The sequence below is a fragment of the Cervus elaphus genome, chromosome 4 (assembly GCF_910594005.1).
Source record: "Cervus elaphus chromosome 4, mCerEla1.1, whole genome shotgun sequence".
Lineage (NCBI taxonomy): Eukaryota > Metazoa > Chordata > Mammalia > Artiodactyla > Cervidae > Cervus > Cervus elaphus.
The window spans coordinates 63,784,892-63,799,455 of record NC_057818.1 but is presented as its reverse complement, the minus strand read 5'-3'; the positions used below and the strand labels follow the sequence as shown (position 1 = coordinate 63,799,455).

Sequence of the window (14,564 nt, the reverse complement as noted above, 5' to 3'; positions counted from 1 at the left end):
TTGAATATTCCCCCTTTTTCAAGTTGCTGAAAACATCTCGGCTTCCCATAGAGGCAGCTCTCAAAATTCTTCTCTTTCCCTTAAGTTGTGTGAAACACTAACTTAGAACAGGCAGGAAGCAGCTCTGCTCCAGAGGAAGTCAAAGAGATTTAATGGCATCAAAAGGCAGAGAAAGGAAGCATCGCTGGACAGAAGGAGCAACAGACCCAAACCGGACTGGGGAGGGGATGAGGGGAGGCAAGGCTCCGCCCCCCACAGGCCCCGCCCCTACGTACATGCGCTTCCGGCCTCGTCCCACCCTCTCTCCTGACGTCGCCTATCTGGCCGCGGCATAGCGCATTCACCCACCTCTGTACCGGATTTTCCGCCCGCGCGTGCGCAGTATCCGGCAAGACGGAATTGAGTTTAAATGAGCGACAGTTTTTGTGAGTTTGTTTGTTTAAAACCCGGATGTTGTAGTCCCACGGCCTGTTGTCCTTCACACGTGGGTTTCGGGGGTCTCTGTGGACGTTCAAGGTACCGCCCCCATTTTCCCGTCCCCAGTGTGTCCTCGTATCGCGGTGAGAAGGTCTGAGGTCCGTTAGCTTAGCTGCCGGGTCCCTGGGGCCGACGTCCGCTTCCTGTTAACATCGTTCTAGAGCCCATGTTCTTCTCTGGCAGTTCTGCCTTCTAACTTGCAGAGACCGCTGCTTAAAGTCCTGCATTGCCCAACCCCTAGGTCCCTGATCCACAAAGAGGTGAAGGAGGCTCTGTTCTGTATGGAGTTTGGTCAGGGTCTCGCCTATAGTTTGAAAGGGAGGGTCAGCCTAGAACGTGTGGTTTTCACTGGAAGGGCCTCGAGATGTGAAGAAAAGAATAAAACTAAAAACACCTCGTTTGTTTCTGTGTTCCAGAATCCCTGCTGTGTCAGTGGCCGTAGAGGATTGTGATTTGTACCTGTTGAGATCCTCCCTCTGTGTGGGGCTGTGTTACAGGGAGCTCGCTGTGGTTTTCTAAGTATTGAACAGCCTATTTACAACACTCGGGTCACTTCCCAAGACTGATCTACCTGAGAAGGAAGACCAGAGGAGAAGGAAAGCAAAGAGTCAGAAATGACTCGTTCCCAGGTAAGAGGCACAGTCCGTGTTTGTTCTGTCTCTCTTTCCTGAAATGCTGTTTCTTTGGACTTGATAAGCTCCTTGATTTCTGAACGGGTTTGTTTGAACCTACCCATAGTCATCATCCCAAGGGACACATTGCCCTCCTGGCATATCGGTGTGACAGAAGACAGAGTGTTGCCAGGCAGAGAAGCTCACTCTAGCTTTTAAGTCCTGAGTTTTTATTGGGCTTTAGCTACATAGGTGGGATTGATAACATCTCCAGCATTCTCCCCTCCTTATAGGTTGGGCTAATCAGCCCACTTGGCTCAAAGCCCCAGACCTCTAGTCACTTCGTTGGTCTTTGTGAAATGCCCAGCCTCACAACCTGAGTCATCCCTTATTAAACCAGGGCCCACATAAGTCATCTTGTTAGCGTAAATTCTCAGGACCCACAGAGTAATAAAGCCACTGCAGTCACTAAGGAAATTCCAAGAGTGAAAAAACTTAGATTCCTAGAGTAAAAGTAAACTTCCAGAACGTGTGAACCAAAGCCTGCTAAATTGTTTTTCTTTTTAAATTTTAATATTTATTTAGTTTTGGCTATGCTGGGATTTTGCTGATGGTCTTGGGCTTTCTCTGTTGTGATTAGGAGGGGCCACTATCTTGTTGTGGAGCTCTGGCTCTAAGGCACGGGTTCAGTCGTTGTATTAATCCCTGGCAGGCTCTGGAGGGTGTGGGCTTCAGCAGTTGTGGCACACTAGCTTAGTTGCTCTGAGGCTTGTGGGATCTTCCCTGATCAGGGATGGAACACGTGTCCCCTGCATTGACAGGCAGATTTCTCACCACTGGACCATCAGGCAAGTCCCTAAATTCTTTATTACACAATGCTGAAACCTAAATCTTTCCTTTATGCCCTGTGATATTTTCTCCGCCTCTGATTTTTGATGTTCCTTTGGAATACCTCACCTGTTGCATGACTACAAAATATTATGTTGCGTTTCATCCTATTCTTTTATTGTTCAAAATCATGTCCAAATCTCTCTTTAGGTGAGCTTCTTCGGCTACCTTGAAGCGATTTTGCTTCATTTAGTTTAAAATTTCAACTAGTCTATACAGTGATAGCTTCATCTGTAATTTGGCAGGTTCCTTCTATTTAGGCTTTTTAGGTTTTTATATTCAAAATTATGTTAGCTCTCCTAGATACAGCTGAGACTTACATTTGAAATATCCATGTTTGTTTTGAGTTTCAGTTGTTTTGAATTTGAAGTCACTGAAGTCTTTATGTCACTACATTTTCCAAGTAAAACATGTGATTTTCAGACTTGATGTGCCTCAGTAAAGATTTACAGTTTCTTCACGTAGGTCTGGAAATGTGTTCTAAATAGGTGTCATGGTATATTTGCTAATAAAATGTAGACTGTTTCTCATATTGTGTTTTTAATTCCTGTTACTAAAGAGGTAAAGATCTTTTCAGGGTACCCAGTTGGCTCAGCAGTAAAGAATCTGTCTGCCAATGCAGGAGTCCTGAGTTTGATCCCTGGTTTGGGAAGGTCCCCTGGAGAAGGAAATGGCAACCCACTCCAGTATTCTTGCCTGGGAACTCCCATGGATGGAGAAACCTGGAGGGCTACAGCCCATGGGGTCAAAAAGAGTTGGACATGATTGATGTGCCTTAAAACACATTCATGCACAATTCGAAATAGTTGTTTTACCATACATGCTGAAATACACATGAGTTCAAAAGAAACGGCAGATTAAAAATGTTTCTTCCAGAAGATGTGTTATTTACAGAAGACTGCTTTTAACTTATGTGTGTTTCTGTGCATGTGTGTATACAAGCAAAACCTAGGGTGTATATTTCAGATATTATCATTTCATGAATATTTTTATTTATTGTAACCTTTGAAAATTGTACTTACATGTTTTCCATGGCCTTAGATTGTTTCATTTTATGAAATGAATATATAGTTCCATTTCAATATATATATGCATGAAAATGTTCATATGATTTGATTATTTTTCTTATTTTTTGTATTCTTCACAATTAGAGAAACTTCTATGAACTTTCACTAGAGTTGTTCCTGTGTATTTGTCTGTGTTTTATTCGTTAAAGTCTAGAGTACATAAAGTGAACTAAATTTAAGCTATTTAAGGAATGTTTGCTAAATATTTGCAGAAAGTTAGGGCAACAACATTATTGCTTTTAAATTATTTCGGTTGCACATCCAAGACCCTGTCAAAACTCTCAGAAAGATATATAATATATCCTAAATAGTTAAAATGATTGTTGCTGCTGAGGATGTTATCCTATTAGATCTGTAAAATTTGTAAAACACTTGAAGTTCAAAAGTAAGTATGAATGCTTACCTTAGTATTGTACTTCCTTACTGTTCAAAATGGTCATTCATGAAGCACAATTTCAACATCACTAATTAAAAGAAGCTTGTTAAAAATACTAAGAAAAAAAAATAAGGTTGTTAAAATAAACGGCACATTTGTCCCACTCATGAACTCTTGGATCAGAGTATGCTTTTTAAAAAGCAGCAGGTAATAACCTGTTTCCTTGATAGGCAATTCATTCTGTGTTATACAAATACAACACTCAAAAATAAATATGCCTTTGCTGATCTGATTATTTTAAGATTTTTCTTCCAGATCAGAATAGTTTCTGAATTTGTGGGCCATAGCTCATTTCTTCTTGGGTTAGAAATATGGTGAAATTATTACTGTGTAAAAGTCATAGTATAGTATAACACCAGACCCTCTCCTGTATCGAAACCAGTCCTGTGTGAACTTGCTGTTGTCGTCTTTGGGCACATTAGGAAGTCTTCTCACAGTCACATGGCATATGTGCTTTGTATTTCAGGGACAGCTGATATTCCAGGATGTGACCATAGATTTTACTGAAGAGGAGTGACTGGACCTCTGTCAAGGGGCATTGTATAGGGATGTGATGTTAGAGAAGTATAGGAACTTGGCCACTTTGGGTGAGGATCACGTCTTTCCAGAATCCCTTATCTACTGTCAGGGTTTTGCTTCCTGCATTTCTAGAATGTCTCTTGGAATCTTCTACTTCTTATAATAGCATTTCAGATCCCTGATTTCAATGGGAAAATGGGAATTTGTGAGTTTAGAAAGAAGACTTCATGATGATTTATTATGATTCTAATTTCTTTCTTCCTTGATGTAATCTGCCTGCTTCCTCTAAGTTAGTGCTAATTCTGTACGTTCCGTGGTATAAAATGGTGCTACCTTCCTCTTCAAATCAAATTTCCATTACTCACTTTTGCCTTGTAGCACATGACCAGAATCTCAGAATTTGATTTTTATGTAGTGAGTGTTGTATGCTGCTGCTGCTGCTAAGTCACTTCAGTCGTGACTGACTTTGTGCAACACTATAGATAGCAGCCCACCAGGCTCCCCCGTCTGTAGGATTCTCCAGGAAAGAACACTGGAGTGGGTTGCCATTTCCATCTCCCTAGTGTTGTGAGGAAATCATTTTCTAGGCTGTCTTAACATTCTATCATGCATGCTCTCCTGACCTAGATACATACTAGATTGGAAAGTGATGAATCTCTGGCAAAACCAATATTCCTTACTGATAAACAGGTCTTGTGGTTTCTCAGCCAAACCTTGTCGCTTTTCTGGAGCAAATGAAGGAGCCCAGGAGTATAAGGAGAACGAAGACAGTGGCCGTATACCCAGGTATGTGTGAGTGGATGGAGCCGATGGCTCAGGTGAGAGGTCCAAGTATCAGTGAGGAGGTCATTCTTTGTCGTGTGGTTTGGGAAGATCTGCTTCATTGGAAATCATGGAGAAGTCGGGATTGATTTCTGTTGCTGTCATAGACAGCTGTCACCTGCTGTTTGAATGTTGAGTTTGAAGCCAGCTTTTTCAGCCTTTTCTTTCAGTTTCATCAAGAGACTCCTCAGTTCCTCTTCAGTTCAGTTCAGTTCAGTTCAGTCGCCCAGTCATGTCCGACTCTTTGCGACCCCATGAATCGTAGCACACCAGGCCTCCCTGTCCATCACCAACTCCCAGAGTTTACTGAAACTCATGCCCATCGTGTCGGTGATGCCATCCAGCAATCATCCTCTGTCGTCCCCTTCTCCTCCTTCCCCCAATCCCTCCCAGCATCAGGGTCTTTTCCAATGAGTTACCTCTTCGCATGAGGTAGCCAAAGTATTGGAGTTTCAGCTTCAGCGTCAGTCCTTCCAGTGAACACCCAGGACTGATCTCCTTGCAGTCCAAGGGACTCTCAAGAGTCTACTCCAACACCACAGTTCTAAAGCATCAATTTTTCGGTGCTCAGCTTTCTTCACAGTACAACTCTCACATCCATACATGACCACTGGAAAAACCATAGCCTTGACCAGATGGACCTTTGTTGGCAAAGGAATGTCTCTGCTTTTTAATATGGTCTCTAGGTTGGTCATAATTTTCCTTCCAAGGAGTAAGCGTCTTTTCATTTCATGGCTGCAGTCACCATCTGCAGTGATTTTGGAGCCCAAAAAAATAAAGTCTGACACTGTTTCCACTGTCTCTCCATCTATTTCCCATGAGGTGATGGGACCAGATGCCATGATCTTTGTTTTCTGAATGTTAAGCTTTAAGCCAACTTTTTCACTCTTTTTCACTTTCATCAAGAGGCTTTTCAGTTCCTCTTCATTCTCTGCCATAAGGGTGCTGTCTGCATATCTGCATATCTGAGGTTGTTGATATTTCTCCCAGCAATCTTGATTCCAGCTTGTGCTTCATCCAGCCCAGGCTTTATCATGATGTACTCTGCATATGAGTTAAATAAGCAGGGTGACGATATACAGCCTTGATGTACTCCTTTTCCTATTTGGAACCAGTCTGTTGTTCCATGTCCAGTTCTAACTCTTGCTTCCTGACCTGCATACAGGTTTCTCAAGAGGCAGGTCAGGTGGTCTGGTATGCCCATCTCTTTCAGAATTTTCCACAGTTTATTGTGATCCACACAGTTGAAGGCTTTGGCATACTCAATAAAGCAGAAATAGATGTTTTTCTGGAACTCTCTTGCTTTTTCGACGATCCAGCGGGTGTTGGCAATTTGATCTCTGGTTCCTCTGCCTTTTCTAAAAACAGCTTGAACATCTGGAAGTTCTAGGTTCACGTATTGCTGAAGCCTGGCTTGGAGAATTTTGAGCATTACTTTACTAGCGTGTGAGATGAGTGCAGTTGTGTGATAGTTTGAGCATTCTTTGGGATTGCCTTTCTTAGGGATTGGAATGAAAACTGACCTTTTCCAGTCCTGTGGCCACTGCTGAGCTTTCCAAATTTGCTGGCATATTGAGTGCAGCACTTTCACAGCGTCATCTTTCAGAAGATGTATTCCCAAAAGCAAACCTAGGAATATATCAAATATTTCACCTCAGAAATTTAAATTTAATGAAAAACTGGGAATATACGAGGGTATGTGAAGACAGAGAGGATGCTTATACGGACATAAAGAAATGGAGACAGTTACACATAATGCTAAAATTACTGCAAAAAATCAGCAACATGAGTCAAATGGGAAAAACACCAACTTCAGTCTTCAACATCTGCAGAGAAGTGTAAGTGTTTAAGAATAAAGGTTTCCATATTCTCTAAAAGGAAACATGGAAAATCTGGAAGGTAATCTAGTCTCTAATGCAAATATTCATTCTGAATGTAAGCTTCAACTAACCATACATTCAAGCATATCTGAACACCTAAAATTTAACAATTTAAAATTGTGAGTGGGAAAACTCACAATCTAATCAGTTTGAGGGATCCGTGAGCAGGGGGTCATTTTTCTTCCCACAACAAATATTTTCTCTCCATTCAAAGATGTATAATGTTGATGATAATGGAAGAGATGCAATCCAACCATCATTGTTCAAAACATATTGTGATATGGTCAATACACAACAACTTTCCATGTGCAATAAAATGAGTCAGACCTTAAGTAAGAGCTCCAGCTCCAATAATTACAAGAGTATTTCTGTGGACTGAGAAGGTATTCAGGCAATGAAACTGGGTATACGGTTGAAGGAGACTCCAACCTTAAGAAACATCAGGGACCCGAATCTTCAAACAAGGATTCTAAAAGTAATAAATATGGAAATACCTTTGATCAGATGTCAGGTTTTTCTCTCGATAAGAGTACTTGTACTGAAGAGAGGACTTGTACTGAATATGGTAAGGTTTCTAATCAATCTTCAGAACTTTTTCAACAGCACATTGTTCAGAATCCACAGAAAGAAAACAAGTGTAAGGTATGTGGGAAAGTGTTTAGTAAATCATGCCATCTAAGTAGACATAAGAAAATTCATACAGGAAGGAAACCTTTCCAATGTACAGAATGTAGCAAGTGTAACCATTGCTGACTTCTTACTAAACATCAGAATTCACACTGGAGAGAAACCTTATGAATGTACAGAATGTGGCAAAGCCTTTACTTACAGCTCACATCTTATTCAACATCTGCAAATTCATACTGGAGAGAAACATATATGTACAGAATGTAGCAAAGCCTTTATCTGTTACAGCTAACCTATCATCAGCGAATTTATACTGGAGAGAGACCTTATAAATGTAAAGAATGTAACAAAGCCTTTCATCTTCGCTCAGTTCTTACTGGACATCAGCGTATTCCTTCTGGGCAGAGACCCTGTAAGTGTAAAGAATGTAACAAAGCCTTTATTCAGTGCTCACATCTTACTCAACATCAGCGAATTCATTCTGGGGAGAAGCCTTATAAATGTGAAGAATTTGGAGAGACCTTCATTAAGGGTTCTAGTCTTACTAAACATCAGCGAATCCATAATGGGGAGAGACCATATAAATATACAGAATGTGGCAAAACCTTTAGTCATAGTGGTTGGCTCACTAAACATCTGAGAAAACACATTGGAGAGAAACCATAGTAACGGAACAAGCGATGGAAGAGGTTTGCCCTGAACATGCATCAGAAAACACAAGGGTTTATGCAAGAAACCTGTGGAAATGATGTAACAAATATGTAGAAAGGTATTTAATCAACAGTTAAACTGAAGTAAATATCAGAGATTGCATACTAGAAGGCTTTTCATCAATCTTCTTTTCAGAAGTTTCTCTGAAGGAGAATGTGCAGGGAGTACTCCATAGTTAAAACACATAGAAAGTGGATATATTAGCATGAATCGTGAGGTGAAGGTTGATGGTTAGAAAGTTACAATTCTTAGCAATGTATATATGCATGTTAATAATGACGTGATTTGAGATTATTTGAAGTTAATGTAATTCAGCACTCAAATAATCCATACCATGCCTTCTTTCTAGTGTGTTTGCAAACATAGGTTTTTGATGGTTTATTAAAGATTAGCCTTTTTATATTGTGTTGCAACCATTTCTATCTATTCTCCATTAGAAGATGAAGGATACCATAGTGTAAAATGTACAATGAACATCTAATTTGGCATGATGTGAAATATCTGGAAGTTGCCATGATGTAAGTGATCATTTAATCTTTCCATGTACTAAAGTAAAACAGAAGTTGGTTGTAACATTTCAATAGTAACATCCTTGATTTGTGAGAAGAACACAATGACAGTTCACTGCAATATTGATGTATCTTTATAATATCAACACAAGTCATGATTGTTACTTGACAATGTTGAAATAAAGACAGTGATAACCTAGAAACTTATTAGAAACCCTTCTTAGAAAAGGCATGGAATTAGTGTATATCATGCTTGCTGAGTGCTGCCTTGTTTGCTAAGCCATAAAAATCAGAAATCTCACATCATTATATCTAAAAATGAGTATCTTTCTCTGTACTTTTGATGTGTATTTAAGGATGGATCATATCACAGATTGTGAAAGGTTTTATTTCAACTATGTGTAAAATTAATACATGGTAATTAATAAAAGTGAATGGCTTTTAGTGTGTTGGTTGATTGTAATGAATGAAATGTTAACCCACAACCAACAGCAATCTCTCCCACCTTGCTTAAGGTTGTAGTGAAGAGACCACAGTGAACTATTTGGTTGCACAGAGAGATGGCATATGTGGAAATTAGTTTACTCACTGGCTTTAAATTTCTCATAACTCCAGATATATTCCATCATTTCTATGTTGTATCTCCTCTCCCATTTTGTAACTACTTGGACCCTGTGATGGTTCTAATAAGAAACATTATACAGAGTCCTGTAGAGAGCTCCCCTGAACTGCTCCATGCTGTTGCTGCCTCAGCATCTGACTGGGGAGCAGGCAGCATGCAGGTCCTTGAACTCACACCAGCCAGTCCTGTGAGCGCCTGCACTAGATGACCACCTTCCTTGAGATCAGCAGTCTTGCTGAACCCCAGGGCCTACTTTTCAGGCCCCCCATCAATCACACTGAGAGAGTTAATTTCTAGGGAGATTGATAAGTCCAGGGGTCCCCAAGGAGAGAGGGGTCTGGAATTCTCAAGGAGGAAGAAAGGACAAAAGTTTTATTTTTTCCTCTACATTCATTCAGTTCAGTTCAGTTCATTGCTCAGTCGTGTCTGACTCTTTACGACCCCATGAATCGCAGCACACCAGGCCTCCCTGTCCATCACCAACTCCTGGAGTCCAGCCAAACCCATGTCCATTGAGTTGGTGATGCCATCCAACCATCTCATCCCCTGTTGTCCCCTTCTCCTCCTGCCCTCAATCTTTCCCAGCATCAGGGTCTTTCCGAATGAGTCAGCTCTTTGCATCAGGTGGCCAAAGTATTGGAGTTTCAGCTTCAACATCAATCCTTCCATTGAAAACCCAGGACTGATCTATTTAGAATCTCCTTGCAGTCCAAGGAACTCTCAAGAGTCTTCTCCAACACCACACTTCTAAAGCATCAATTTTTCGGCACACAGCTTTCTTCACAGTCCAACTCTCACATCCATACACGACCACTGGAAAACCCATAGCCTTCACTAGACGGACCTTTCTTGGCAAAGAAAAGTATAAACGGGGAAAAGACAATCCTCAGAGTGGGAGAAAACAATAGCAACTGAAACAATTGACAAAGGATTAATTTCCAAGATATACAAATAGCTCATACAACTCAATAGCAGAAAAACATACAACCTAATCAAAAAGTGGGAAAGAGACCTAAGCAGACATTTTTCCAAAGAAGGCTTACAGATGGCTAACAAAGACGTGAAGATTCTCAACCTGACTCATGACTAGAGAAATGCAAATCAAAGCTACAAGGAGCTATCACCTCTCACTGGTCAGAATGGCCAGTAGGGGCGGAGCCTCGCCGCCTCTCACCCCACCCCTTTCCGTTTGGGGCTCTGTTGGTCCTTCTGCCCAACTGTGCTTCCTTTCTCTGCTTTTCGCTGCCTTTAAATCTGTTTGATTTCTTCTGCAGCAGAGCTGCTTCTTGCCTGTTCTAAGTGTTTCACACAACTTAAGGCAAAAGATAATTTCTTTTTTTTTTTTTTTCCCTTATACAGAGCTATTTATTTAGCTGTGTGGGGTCTTTTGTTGCAGCATGTGGGATCTAGTTCCCTGACCAGGGATTGAACCTGGGCCCTGGGCATTGGGAACTGGACCAATGCTTTAGCCACTGGAACACCAGGGAAGTCCCGGCAAAAGAGAATTTTGAGAGCCGCCTCGATGGGAAGCCGAGATGTTTTCAGCAAGTTGAAAAAAGGCAAAATTCAACAGCTCTTTGTGCAAGTGTGTGAAGATGGGTGTCTCGTAAGTGCTGAAAAGTTGAATATATCCCTCAGATGATCCGTTGGGAGGAAGCCTCAGTAATTGTAACCAGATACCTGCTTACAACATGGCAGCTGGCTTTTCCTTTAGGAAGTGATTCCAGAAAGAAAGAGGAAGACCGGAATCCAGTGTCATCTGTAACAATCACAGAAATGATATGCCATTACCCCTGCCACATTCTGCTGATGTAAAGACTATTCTGGTAATTCTTGTTGCTGCTGGTGCTGAAGCAACCAATTGCCCTCCTTCAACCAGGACTGAACAAGTTTCCAAGAAGCAGGACCTTTTATGCTAAAGCTGAGCAGGAAACTAGCCCAGTGGGGTGGGTCGAACACTTCATCTGCTCTTCAGTCAGTTCGCTTCCCAAACACCCTCCCCACTGCTGGCTTTCTTTCCTAATCTCCTCACGCAGTCCCTGAAAGGATATTCTGGAGAAGAGCTAACAAGACAGGAAAGAGAGTGCCACAGACAACTGTGTCCAAAGAGAGTACACCTTTCTCTTTAAATGTGAGATTAGCAACTTCCCTGGTAGTCCAGTGGTTAAGACGCTGTGCTTTTTTCCACTGAAGGTTATGTGGGTTCAATCCCTGGTGGGGGACCTAAGATCTCAGAGTTGAAGATTTAATCATTTCTTACACAGAAAGCATTAATCAGTATAATATAATGGAAAATATATATCAAGTTAATCAATTACTTATTAAATAAAACGTGTTTAGGAACTTCCCCAGTGGTCCAATGGTTAAGACTCTACCTTCTGATTTAGTGATTGTGGTTCCTTACCTAGCAGGGGAACTACGATCCCAAATGCTTTGGGCTGTGAACAAAAATGAAAATATGTTTCTGAAGTATCTGTGAGTGGGGACAAATTCTAAGTAGGGCATATTGATACTGATTTTCGTGATTAAAGTATCAGTAGCTCAAATCTCACGGTTCCCTGCTGGAACCTCGGGTTGTGAATATGACTTTGGTCACTAAGAACTAGGAGAACATTCTCTAGGGAGTTGGCACTAAGGTGTACCTGCTCTTGCAGACTACAGTGGAAATCATGGGGGGATTTCTGTCTAACAGACATTGAATCCTAACAGTATACACAGGGAGAATTTGCCTCAAGACACTTTTTGAGAAGTTCTATGACATTTCAGGCAATGCGGTATGAAAATTTCACCTCCGTAAAATGACAGATGGAGAAATTCCCTCTCATTTTGAAATTCATTCAAACTGAAAATCCTTCTCAGGTACTTTGGCTCCATGTCACTACTCATAATCTAAAGGGAGGCACAGTTCAGTAGTCAACTAATTTTTGGTAGAAACACTTCTCATGGTGACAAACTATACAAGCAGACACATGAAACTCCCTTCCTTTCTTAGGCCTCAGTATTTCCTATTGCTTCCATTTGAGTCCCTGTCTGTCTCTAGGGACCAAGGGGAGTAGAACCGTCCGCAAGCATTTCAATAGTCTCTTTGGAGATGTTGGCATAAACTTTTAATTGTTGTTTTATCACTAGCAACTGAACAATAAAGGTTTTCACAAACAATCTCAGTTCCCCAAGCCTGTGTCACATCGAAGCTACAGGTGAAAAGATAATAGCAGTTCTGAGGGGACGTGAATCACAGGATGACAAGCCCTTATCTAGGGGTCTGGCTGCCTCCCTCCCTGCCACAGGAGCAGCTTGCTGTGACCAGACCCACTATCCGGGAAATGGGAGGACGTCAAGTGAGTAGTTTCTGTTTCAGCCTGAGGGCAAGAATCTGCAAGAAACAGGTGCTTCGGGGAGTCTCGGTTGGTGACCATACAGGAAAAAGGAAGTGTTCTGACTCAAAGTAATCCCGGGCCACAGCAACACGGGAAGGAGGAATAATTCAAAAAATTAAATGGAGCTATTAAAGAGAGATTGGGTGCTACACCAGATATCAGTTCCCAATGCCTCTTAATGTATCTTAGTGTAATTCTTTTTGAAAAAATATTTATTTGGCTCTACAGGATCTTACTTGTGGCGTATGGGATCTAGTTCCCTGACGAGGGATCAAACCTAGGCCTCCAAACCCAACCTCCCCCACCCGCCACCCACATTGGGAATGAGGAGTCTTAGTCACTGGGCCACCAAGGAAGTCACAGTGTAATTTTTGTGACAGTGATTGTTACTGTTGAATCCAAGCCATATGAAGCCTGATGTTTAATGTAACTAGTGACTGGAATTGCATAGGTAGATCTGAAATCATGGAGTACCTTACAGAAAACATGCATCTTTAGGGTTACTATACGTGTGCCAATAGCAGCTCCATGATTAATAAAAGTAAATTAAAACTATAGGAATGATCTGTCTTTAATAGAAACAGTGTATACAGTTGACAATTCTGTGCTTAGTCGATGAATCGTGTCTGACTCTTTGCAACACCATGCACTGTAGCCCGCCAGGCTCCTCTGTCCGTGGAAGTCTCCAGGCAAGAATAGTCTCTTTCTTCATTCAGTTCAGTTCAGTTCAGTTGCTCAGTCATGTCCGACTCTTTACAACCCCATGGACTGCAGCACGTCAGGCCTCCCTGTCCATCACCAACTCCCAATGTCTATTCAAACTCATGTCCATTGAGTCATGATGCCATCCAACCATCTCATCCTCTGTTGTTCCATCTCCTGCTACCCTCAATCTTTCCCAGGATCAGGGTCTTCTCAAATAAGTCACTTCTTTCCATCAGGTGGCCAAAGTATTGGGAGATTCAACTTCAACATCAGTCCTTCCAATGAATATTTAGGGCTGATTTCCTTTAGGATGGACTGGTTGAATCTCCTTGTAGTACAACGGACTTTCAAGAGTCTTCTCCAACACCACAGTTCAAAAGCATCAATTCTTTGGGGCTCAGCTTTCTTCATAGATCAACTCTCAAATCCATACATGACTACTGGATAAACCATAGTCTTGACTAGACATACCTTTGTTGGCAAAGTAATGTCTCTGCTTTTTAATACACTGTCTAGGTTGGTCATAACTATGCTTCCCAGGAGTAAGGCTCTTTTAATTTCATGGCTGCAGTCACCATCTGCACTGATTTTGGAGCCCAAAAAAATTAACTCTGCCACTGTTTCCACTGTTTTCCCATCTATTTGCCATGAAGTGATGGGAACAGATGCCATGATCTTAGTTTCCTGAAGGTTGGGCTTTAAGCCAAATTTTGACTCTACTCTTTTACTTTCATCAAGAGGCTTTTTAGTTCTTCTTCTCTTTCTGCCATAAGGGTGGTGTCATCTGCATAGCTGAGGTTATTTTATTTCTCCCAGCGATCTTGATTCCAGCTTGTACTTCTTCCAGCCCAGCATTTCTCAGTATGTACTCTGCATATAAGTTCAATAAGTAGGGTGACACTATACAGCCCTGACGTACTCCTTTCCCTATTTGGAACCAGTCTGTGGTTCCATGGCCAGTTATAACTGTTGCTTCCTGACCTGCATACAGATTTCTCAAGAGGCAGATCAGGTGATCTGGTATTCCCATTTTTCTAAGAATTTTCCACAGTTTCTGGTGAAGGTTACTGTTGGTTGTGGGTTAACACTTCATTCATTACAACCAACTGAAACACTAAAAACCATTCACTTCTACTAATGGTCTTGTATGAATTTCATACATAGTTGAAATAAAACCTTAATAATCCATGGGATGATGCATGATTAAATACATATCAAAAGCACAGAGAAAGATATCATTTTTCTGATTTTTATGGTGTGTAAAACAAAGGCTAGGAAACAATTAGTAGACATGATATACACTAATTGCCTGC

General features: G+C 41.3%; 1 long non-coding RNA gene across 5 annotated transcripts; it reads left to right on the top strand.

The window, feature by feature from the left end:
* Positions 1 to 377: 377 nt before the first annotated feature.
* On the top strand, positions 378 to 8,111 carry LOC122690362. 5 transcript variants are annotated; one of them, XR_006340043.1, is made up of 5 exons: positions 378 to 516; positions 894 to 1,106; positions 3,946 to 4,066; positions 4,706 to 4,784; positions 6,324 to 8,111. It is a non-coding gene; the product is annotated as an uncharacterized LOC122690362 (long non-coding RNA). The 5 variants fall into 5 exon arrangements; XR_006340039.1 differs by having other exon boundaries at positions 4,377 to 4,784; XR_006340042.1 differs by lacking the exon at positions 6,324 to 8,111 and having other exon boundaries at positions 4,706 to 5,074.
* The last annotated feature ends 6,453 nt before the right edge of the window (positions 8,112 to 14,564 follow it).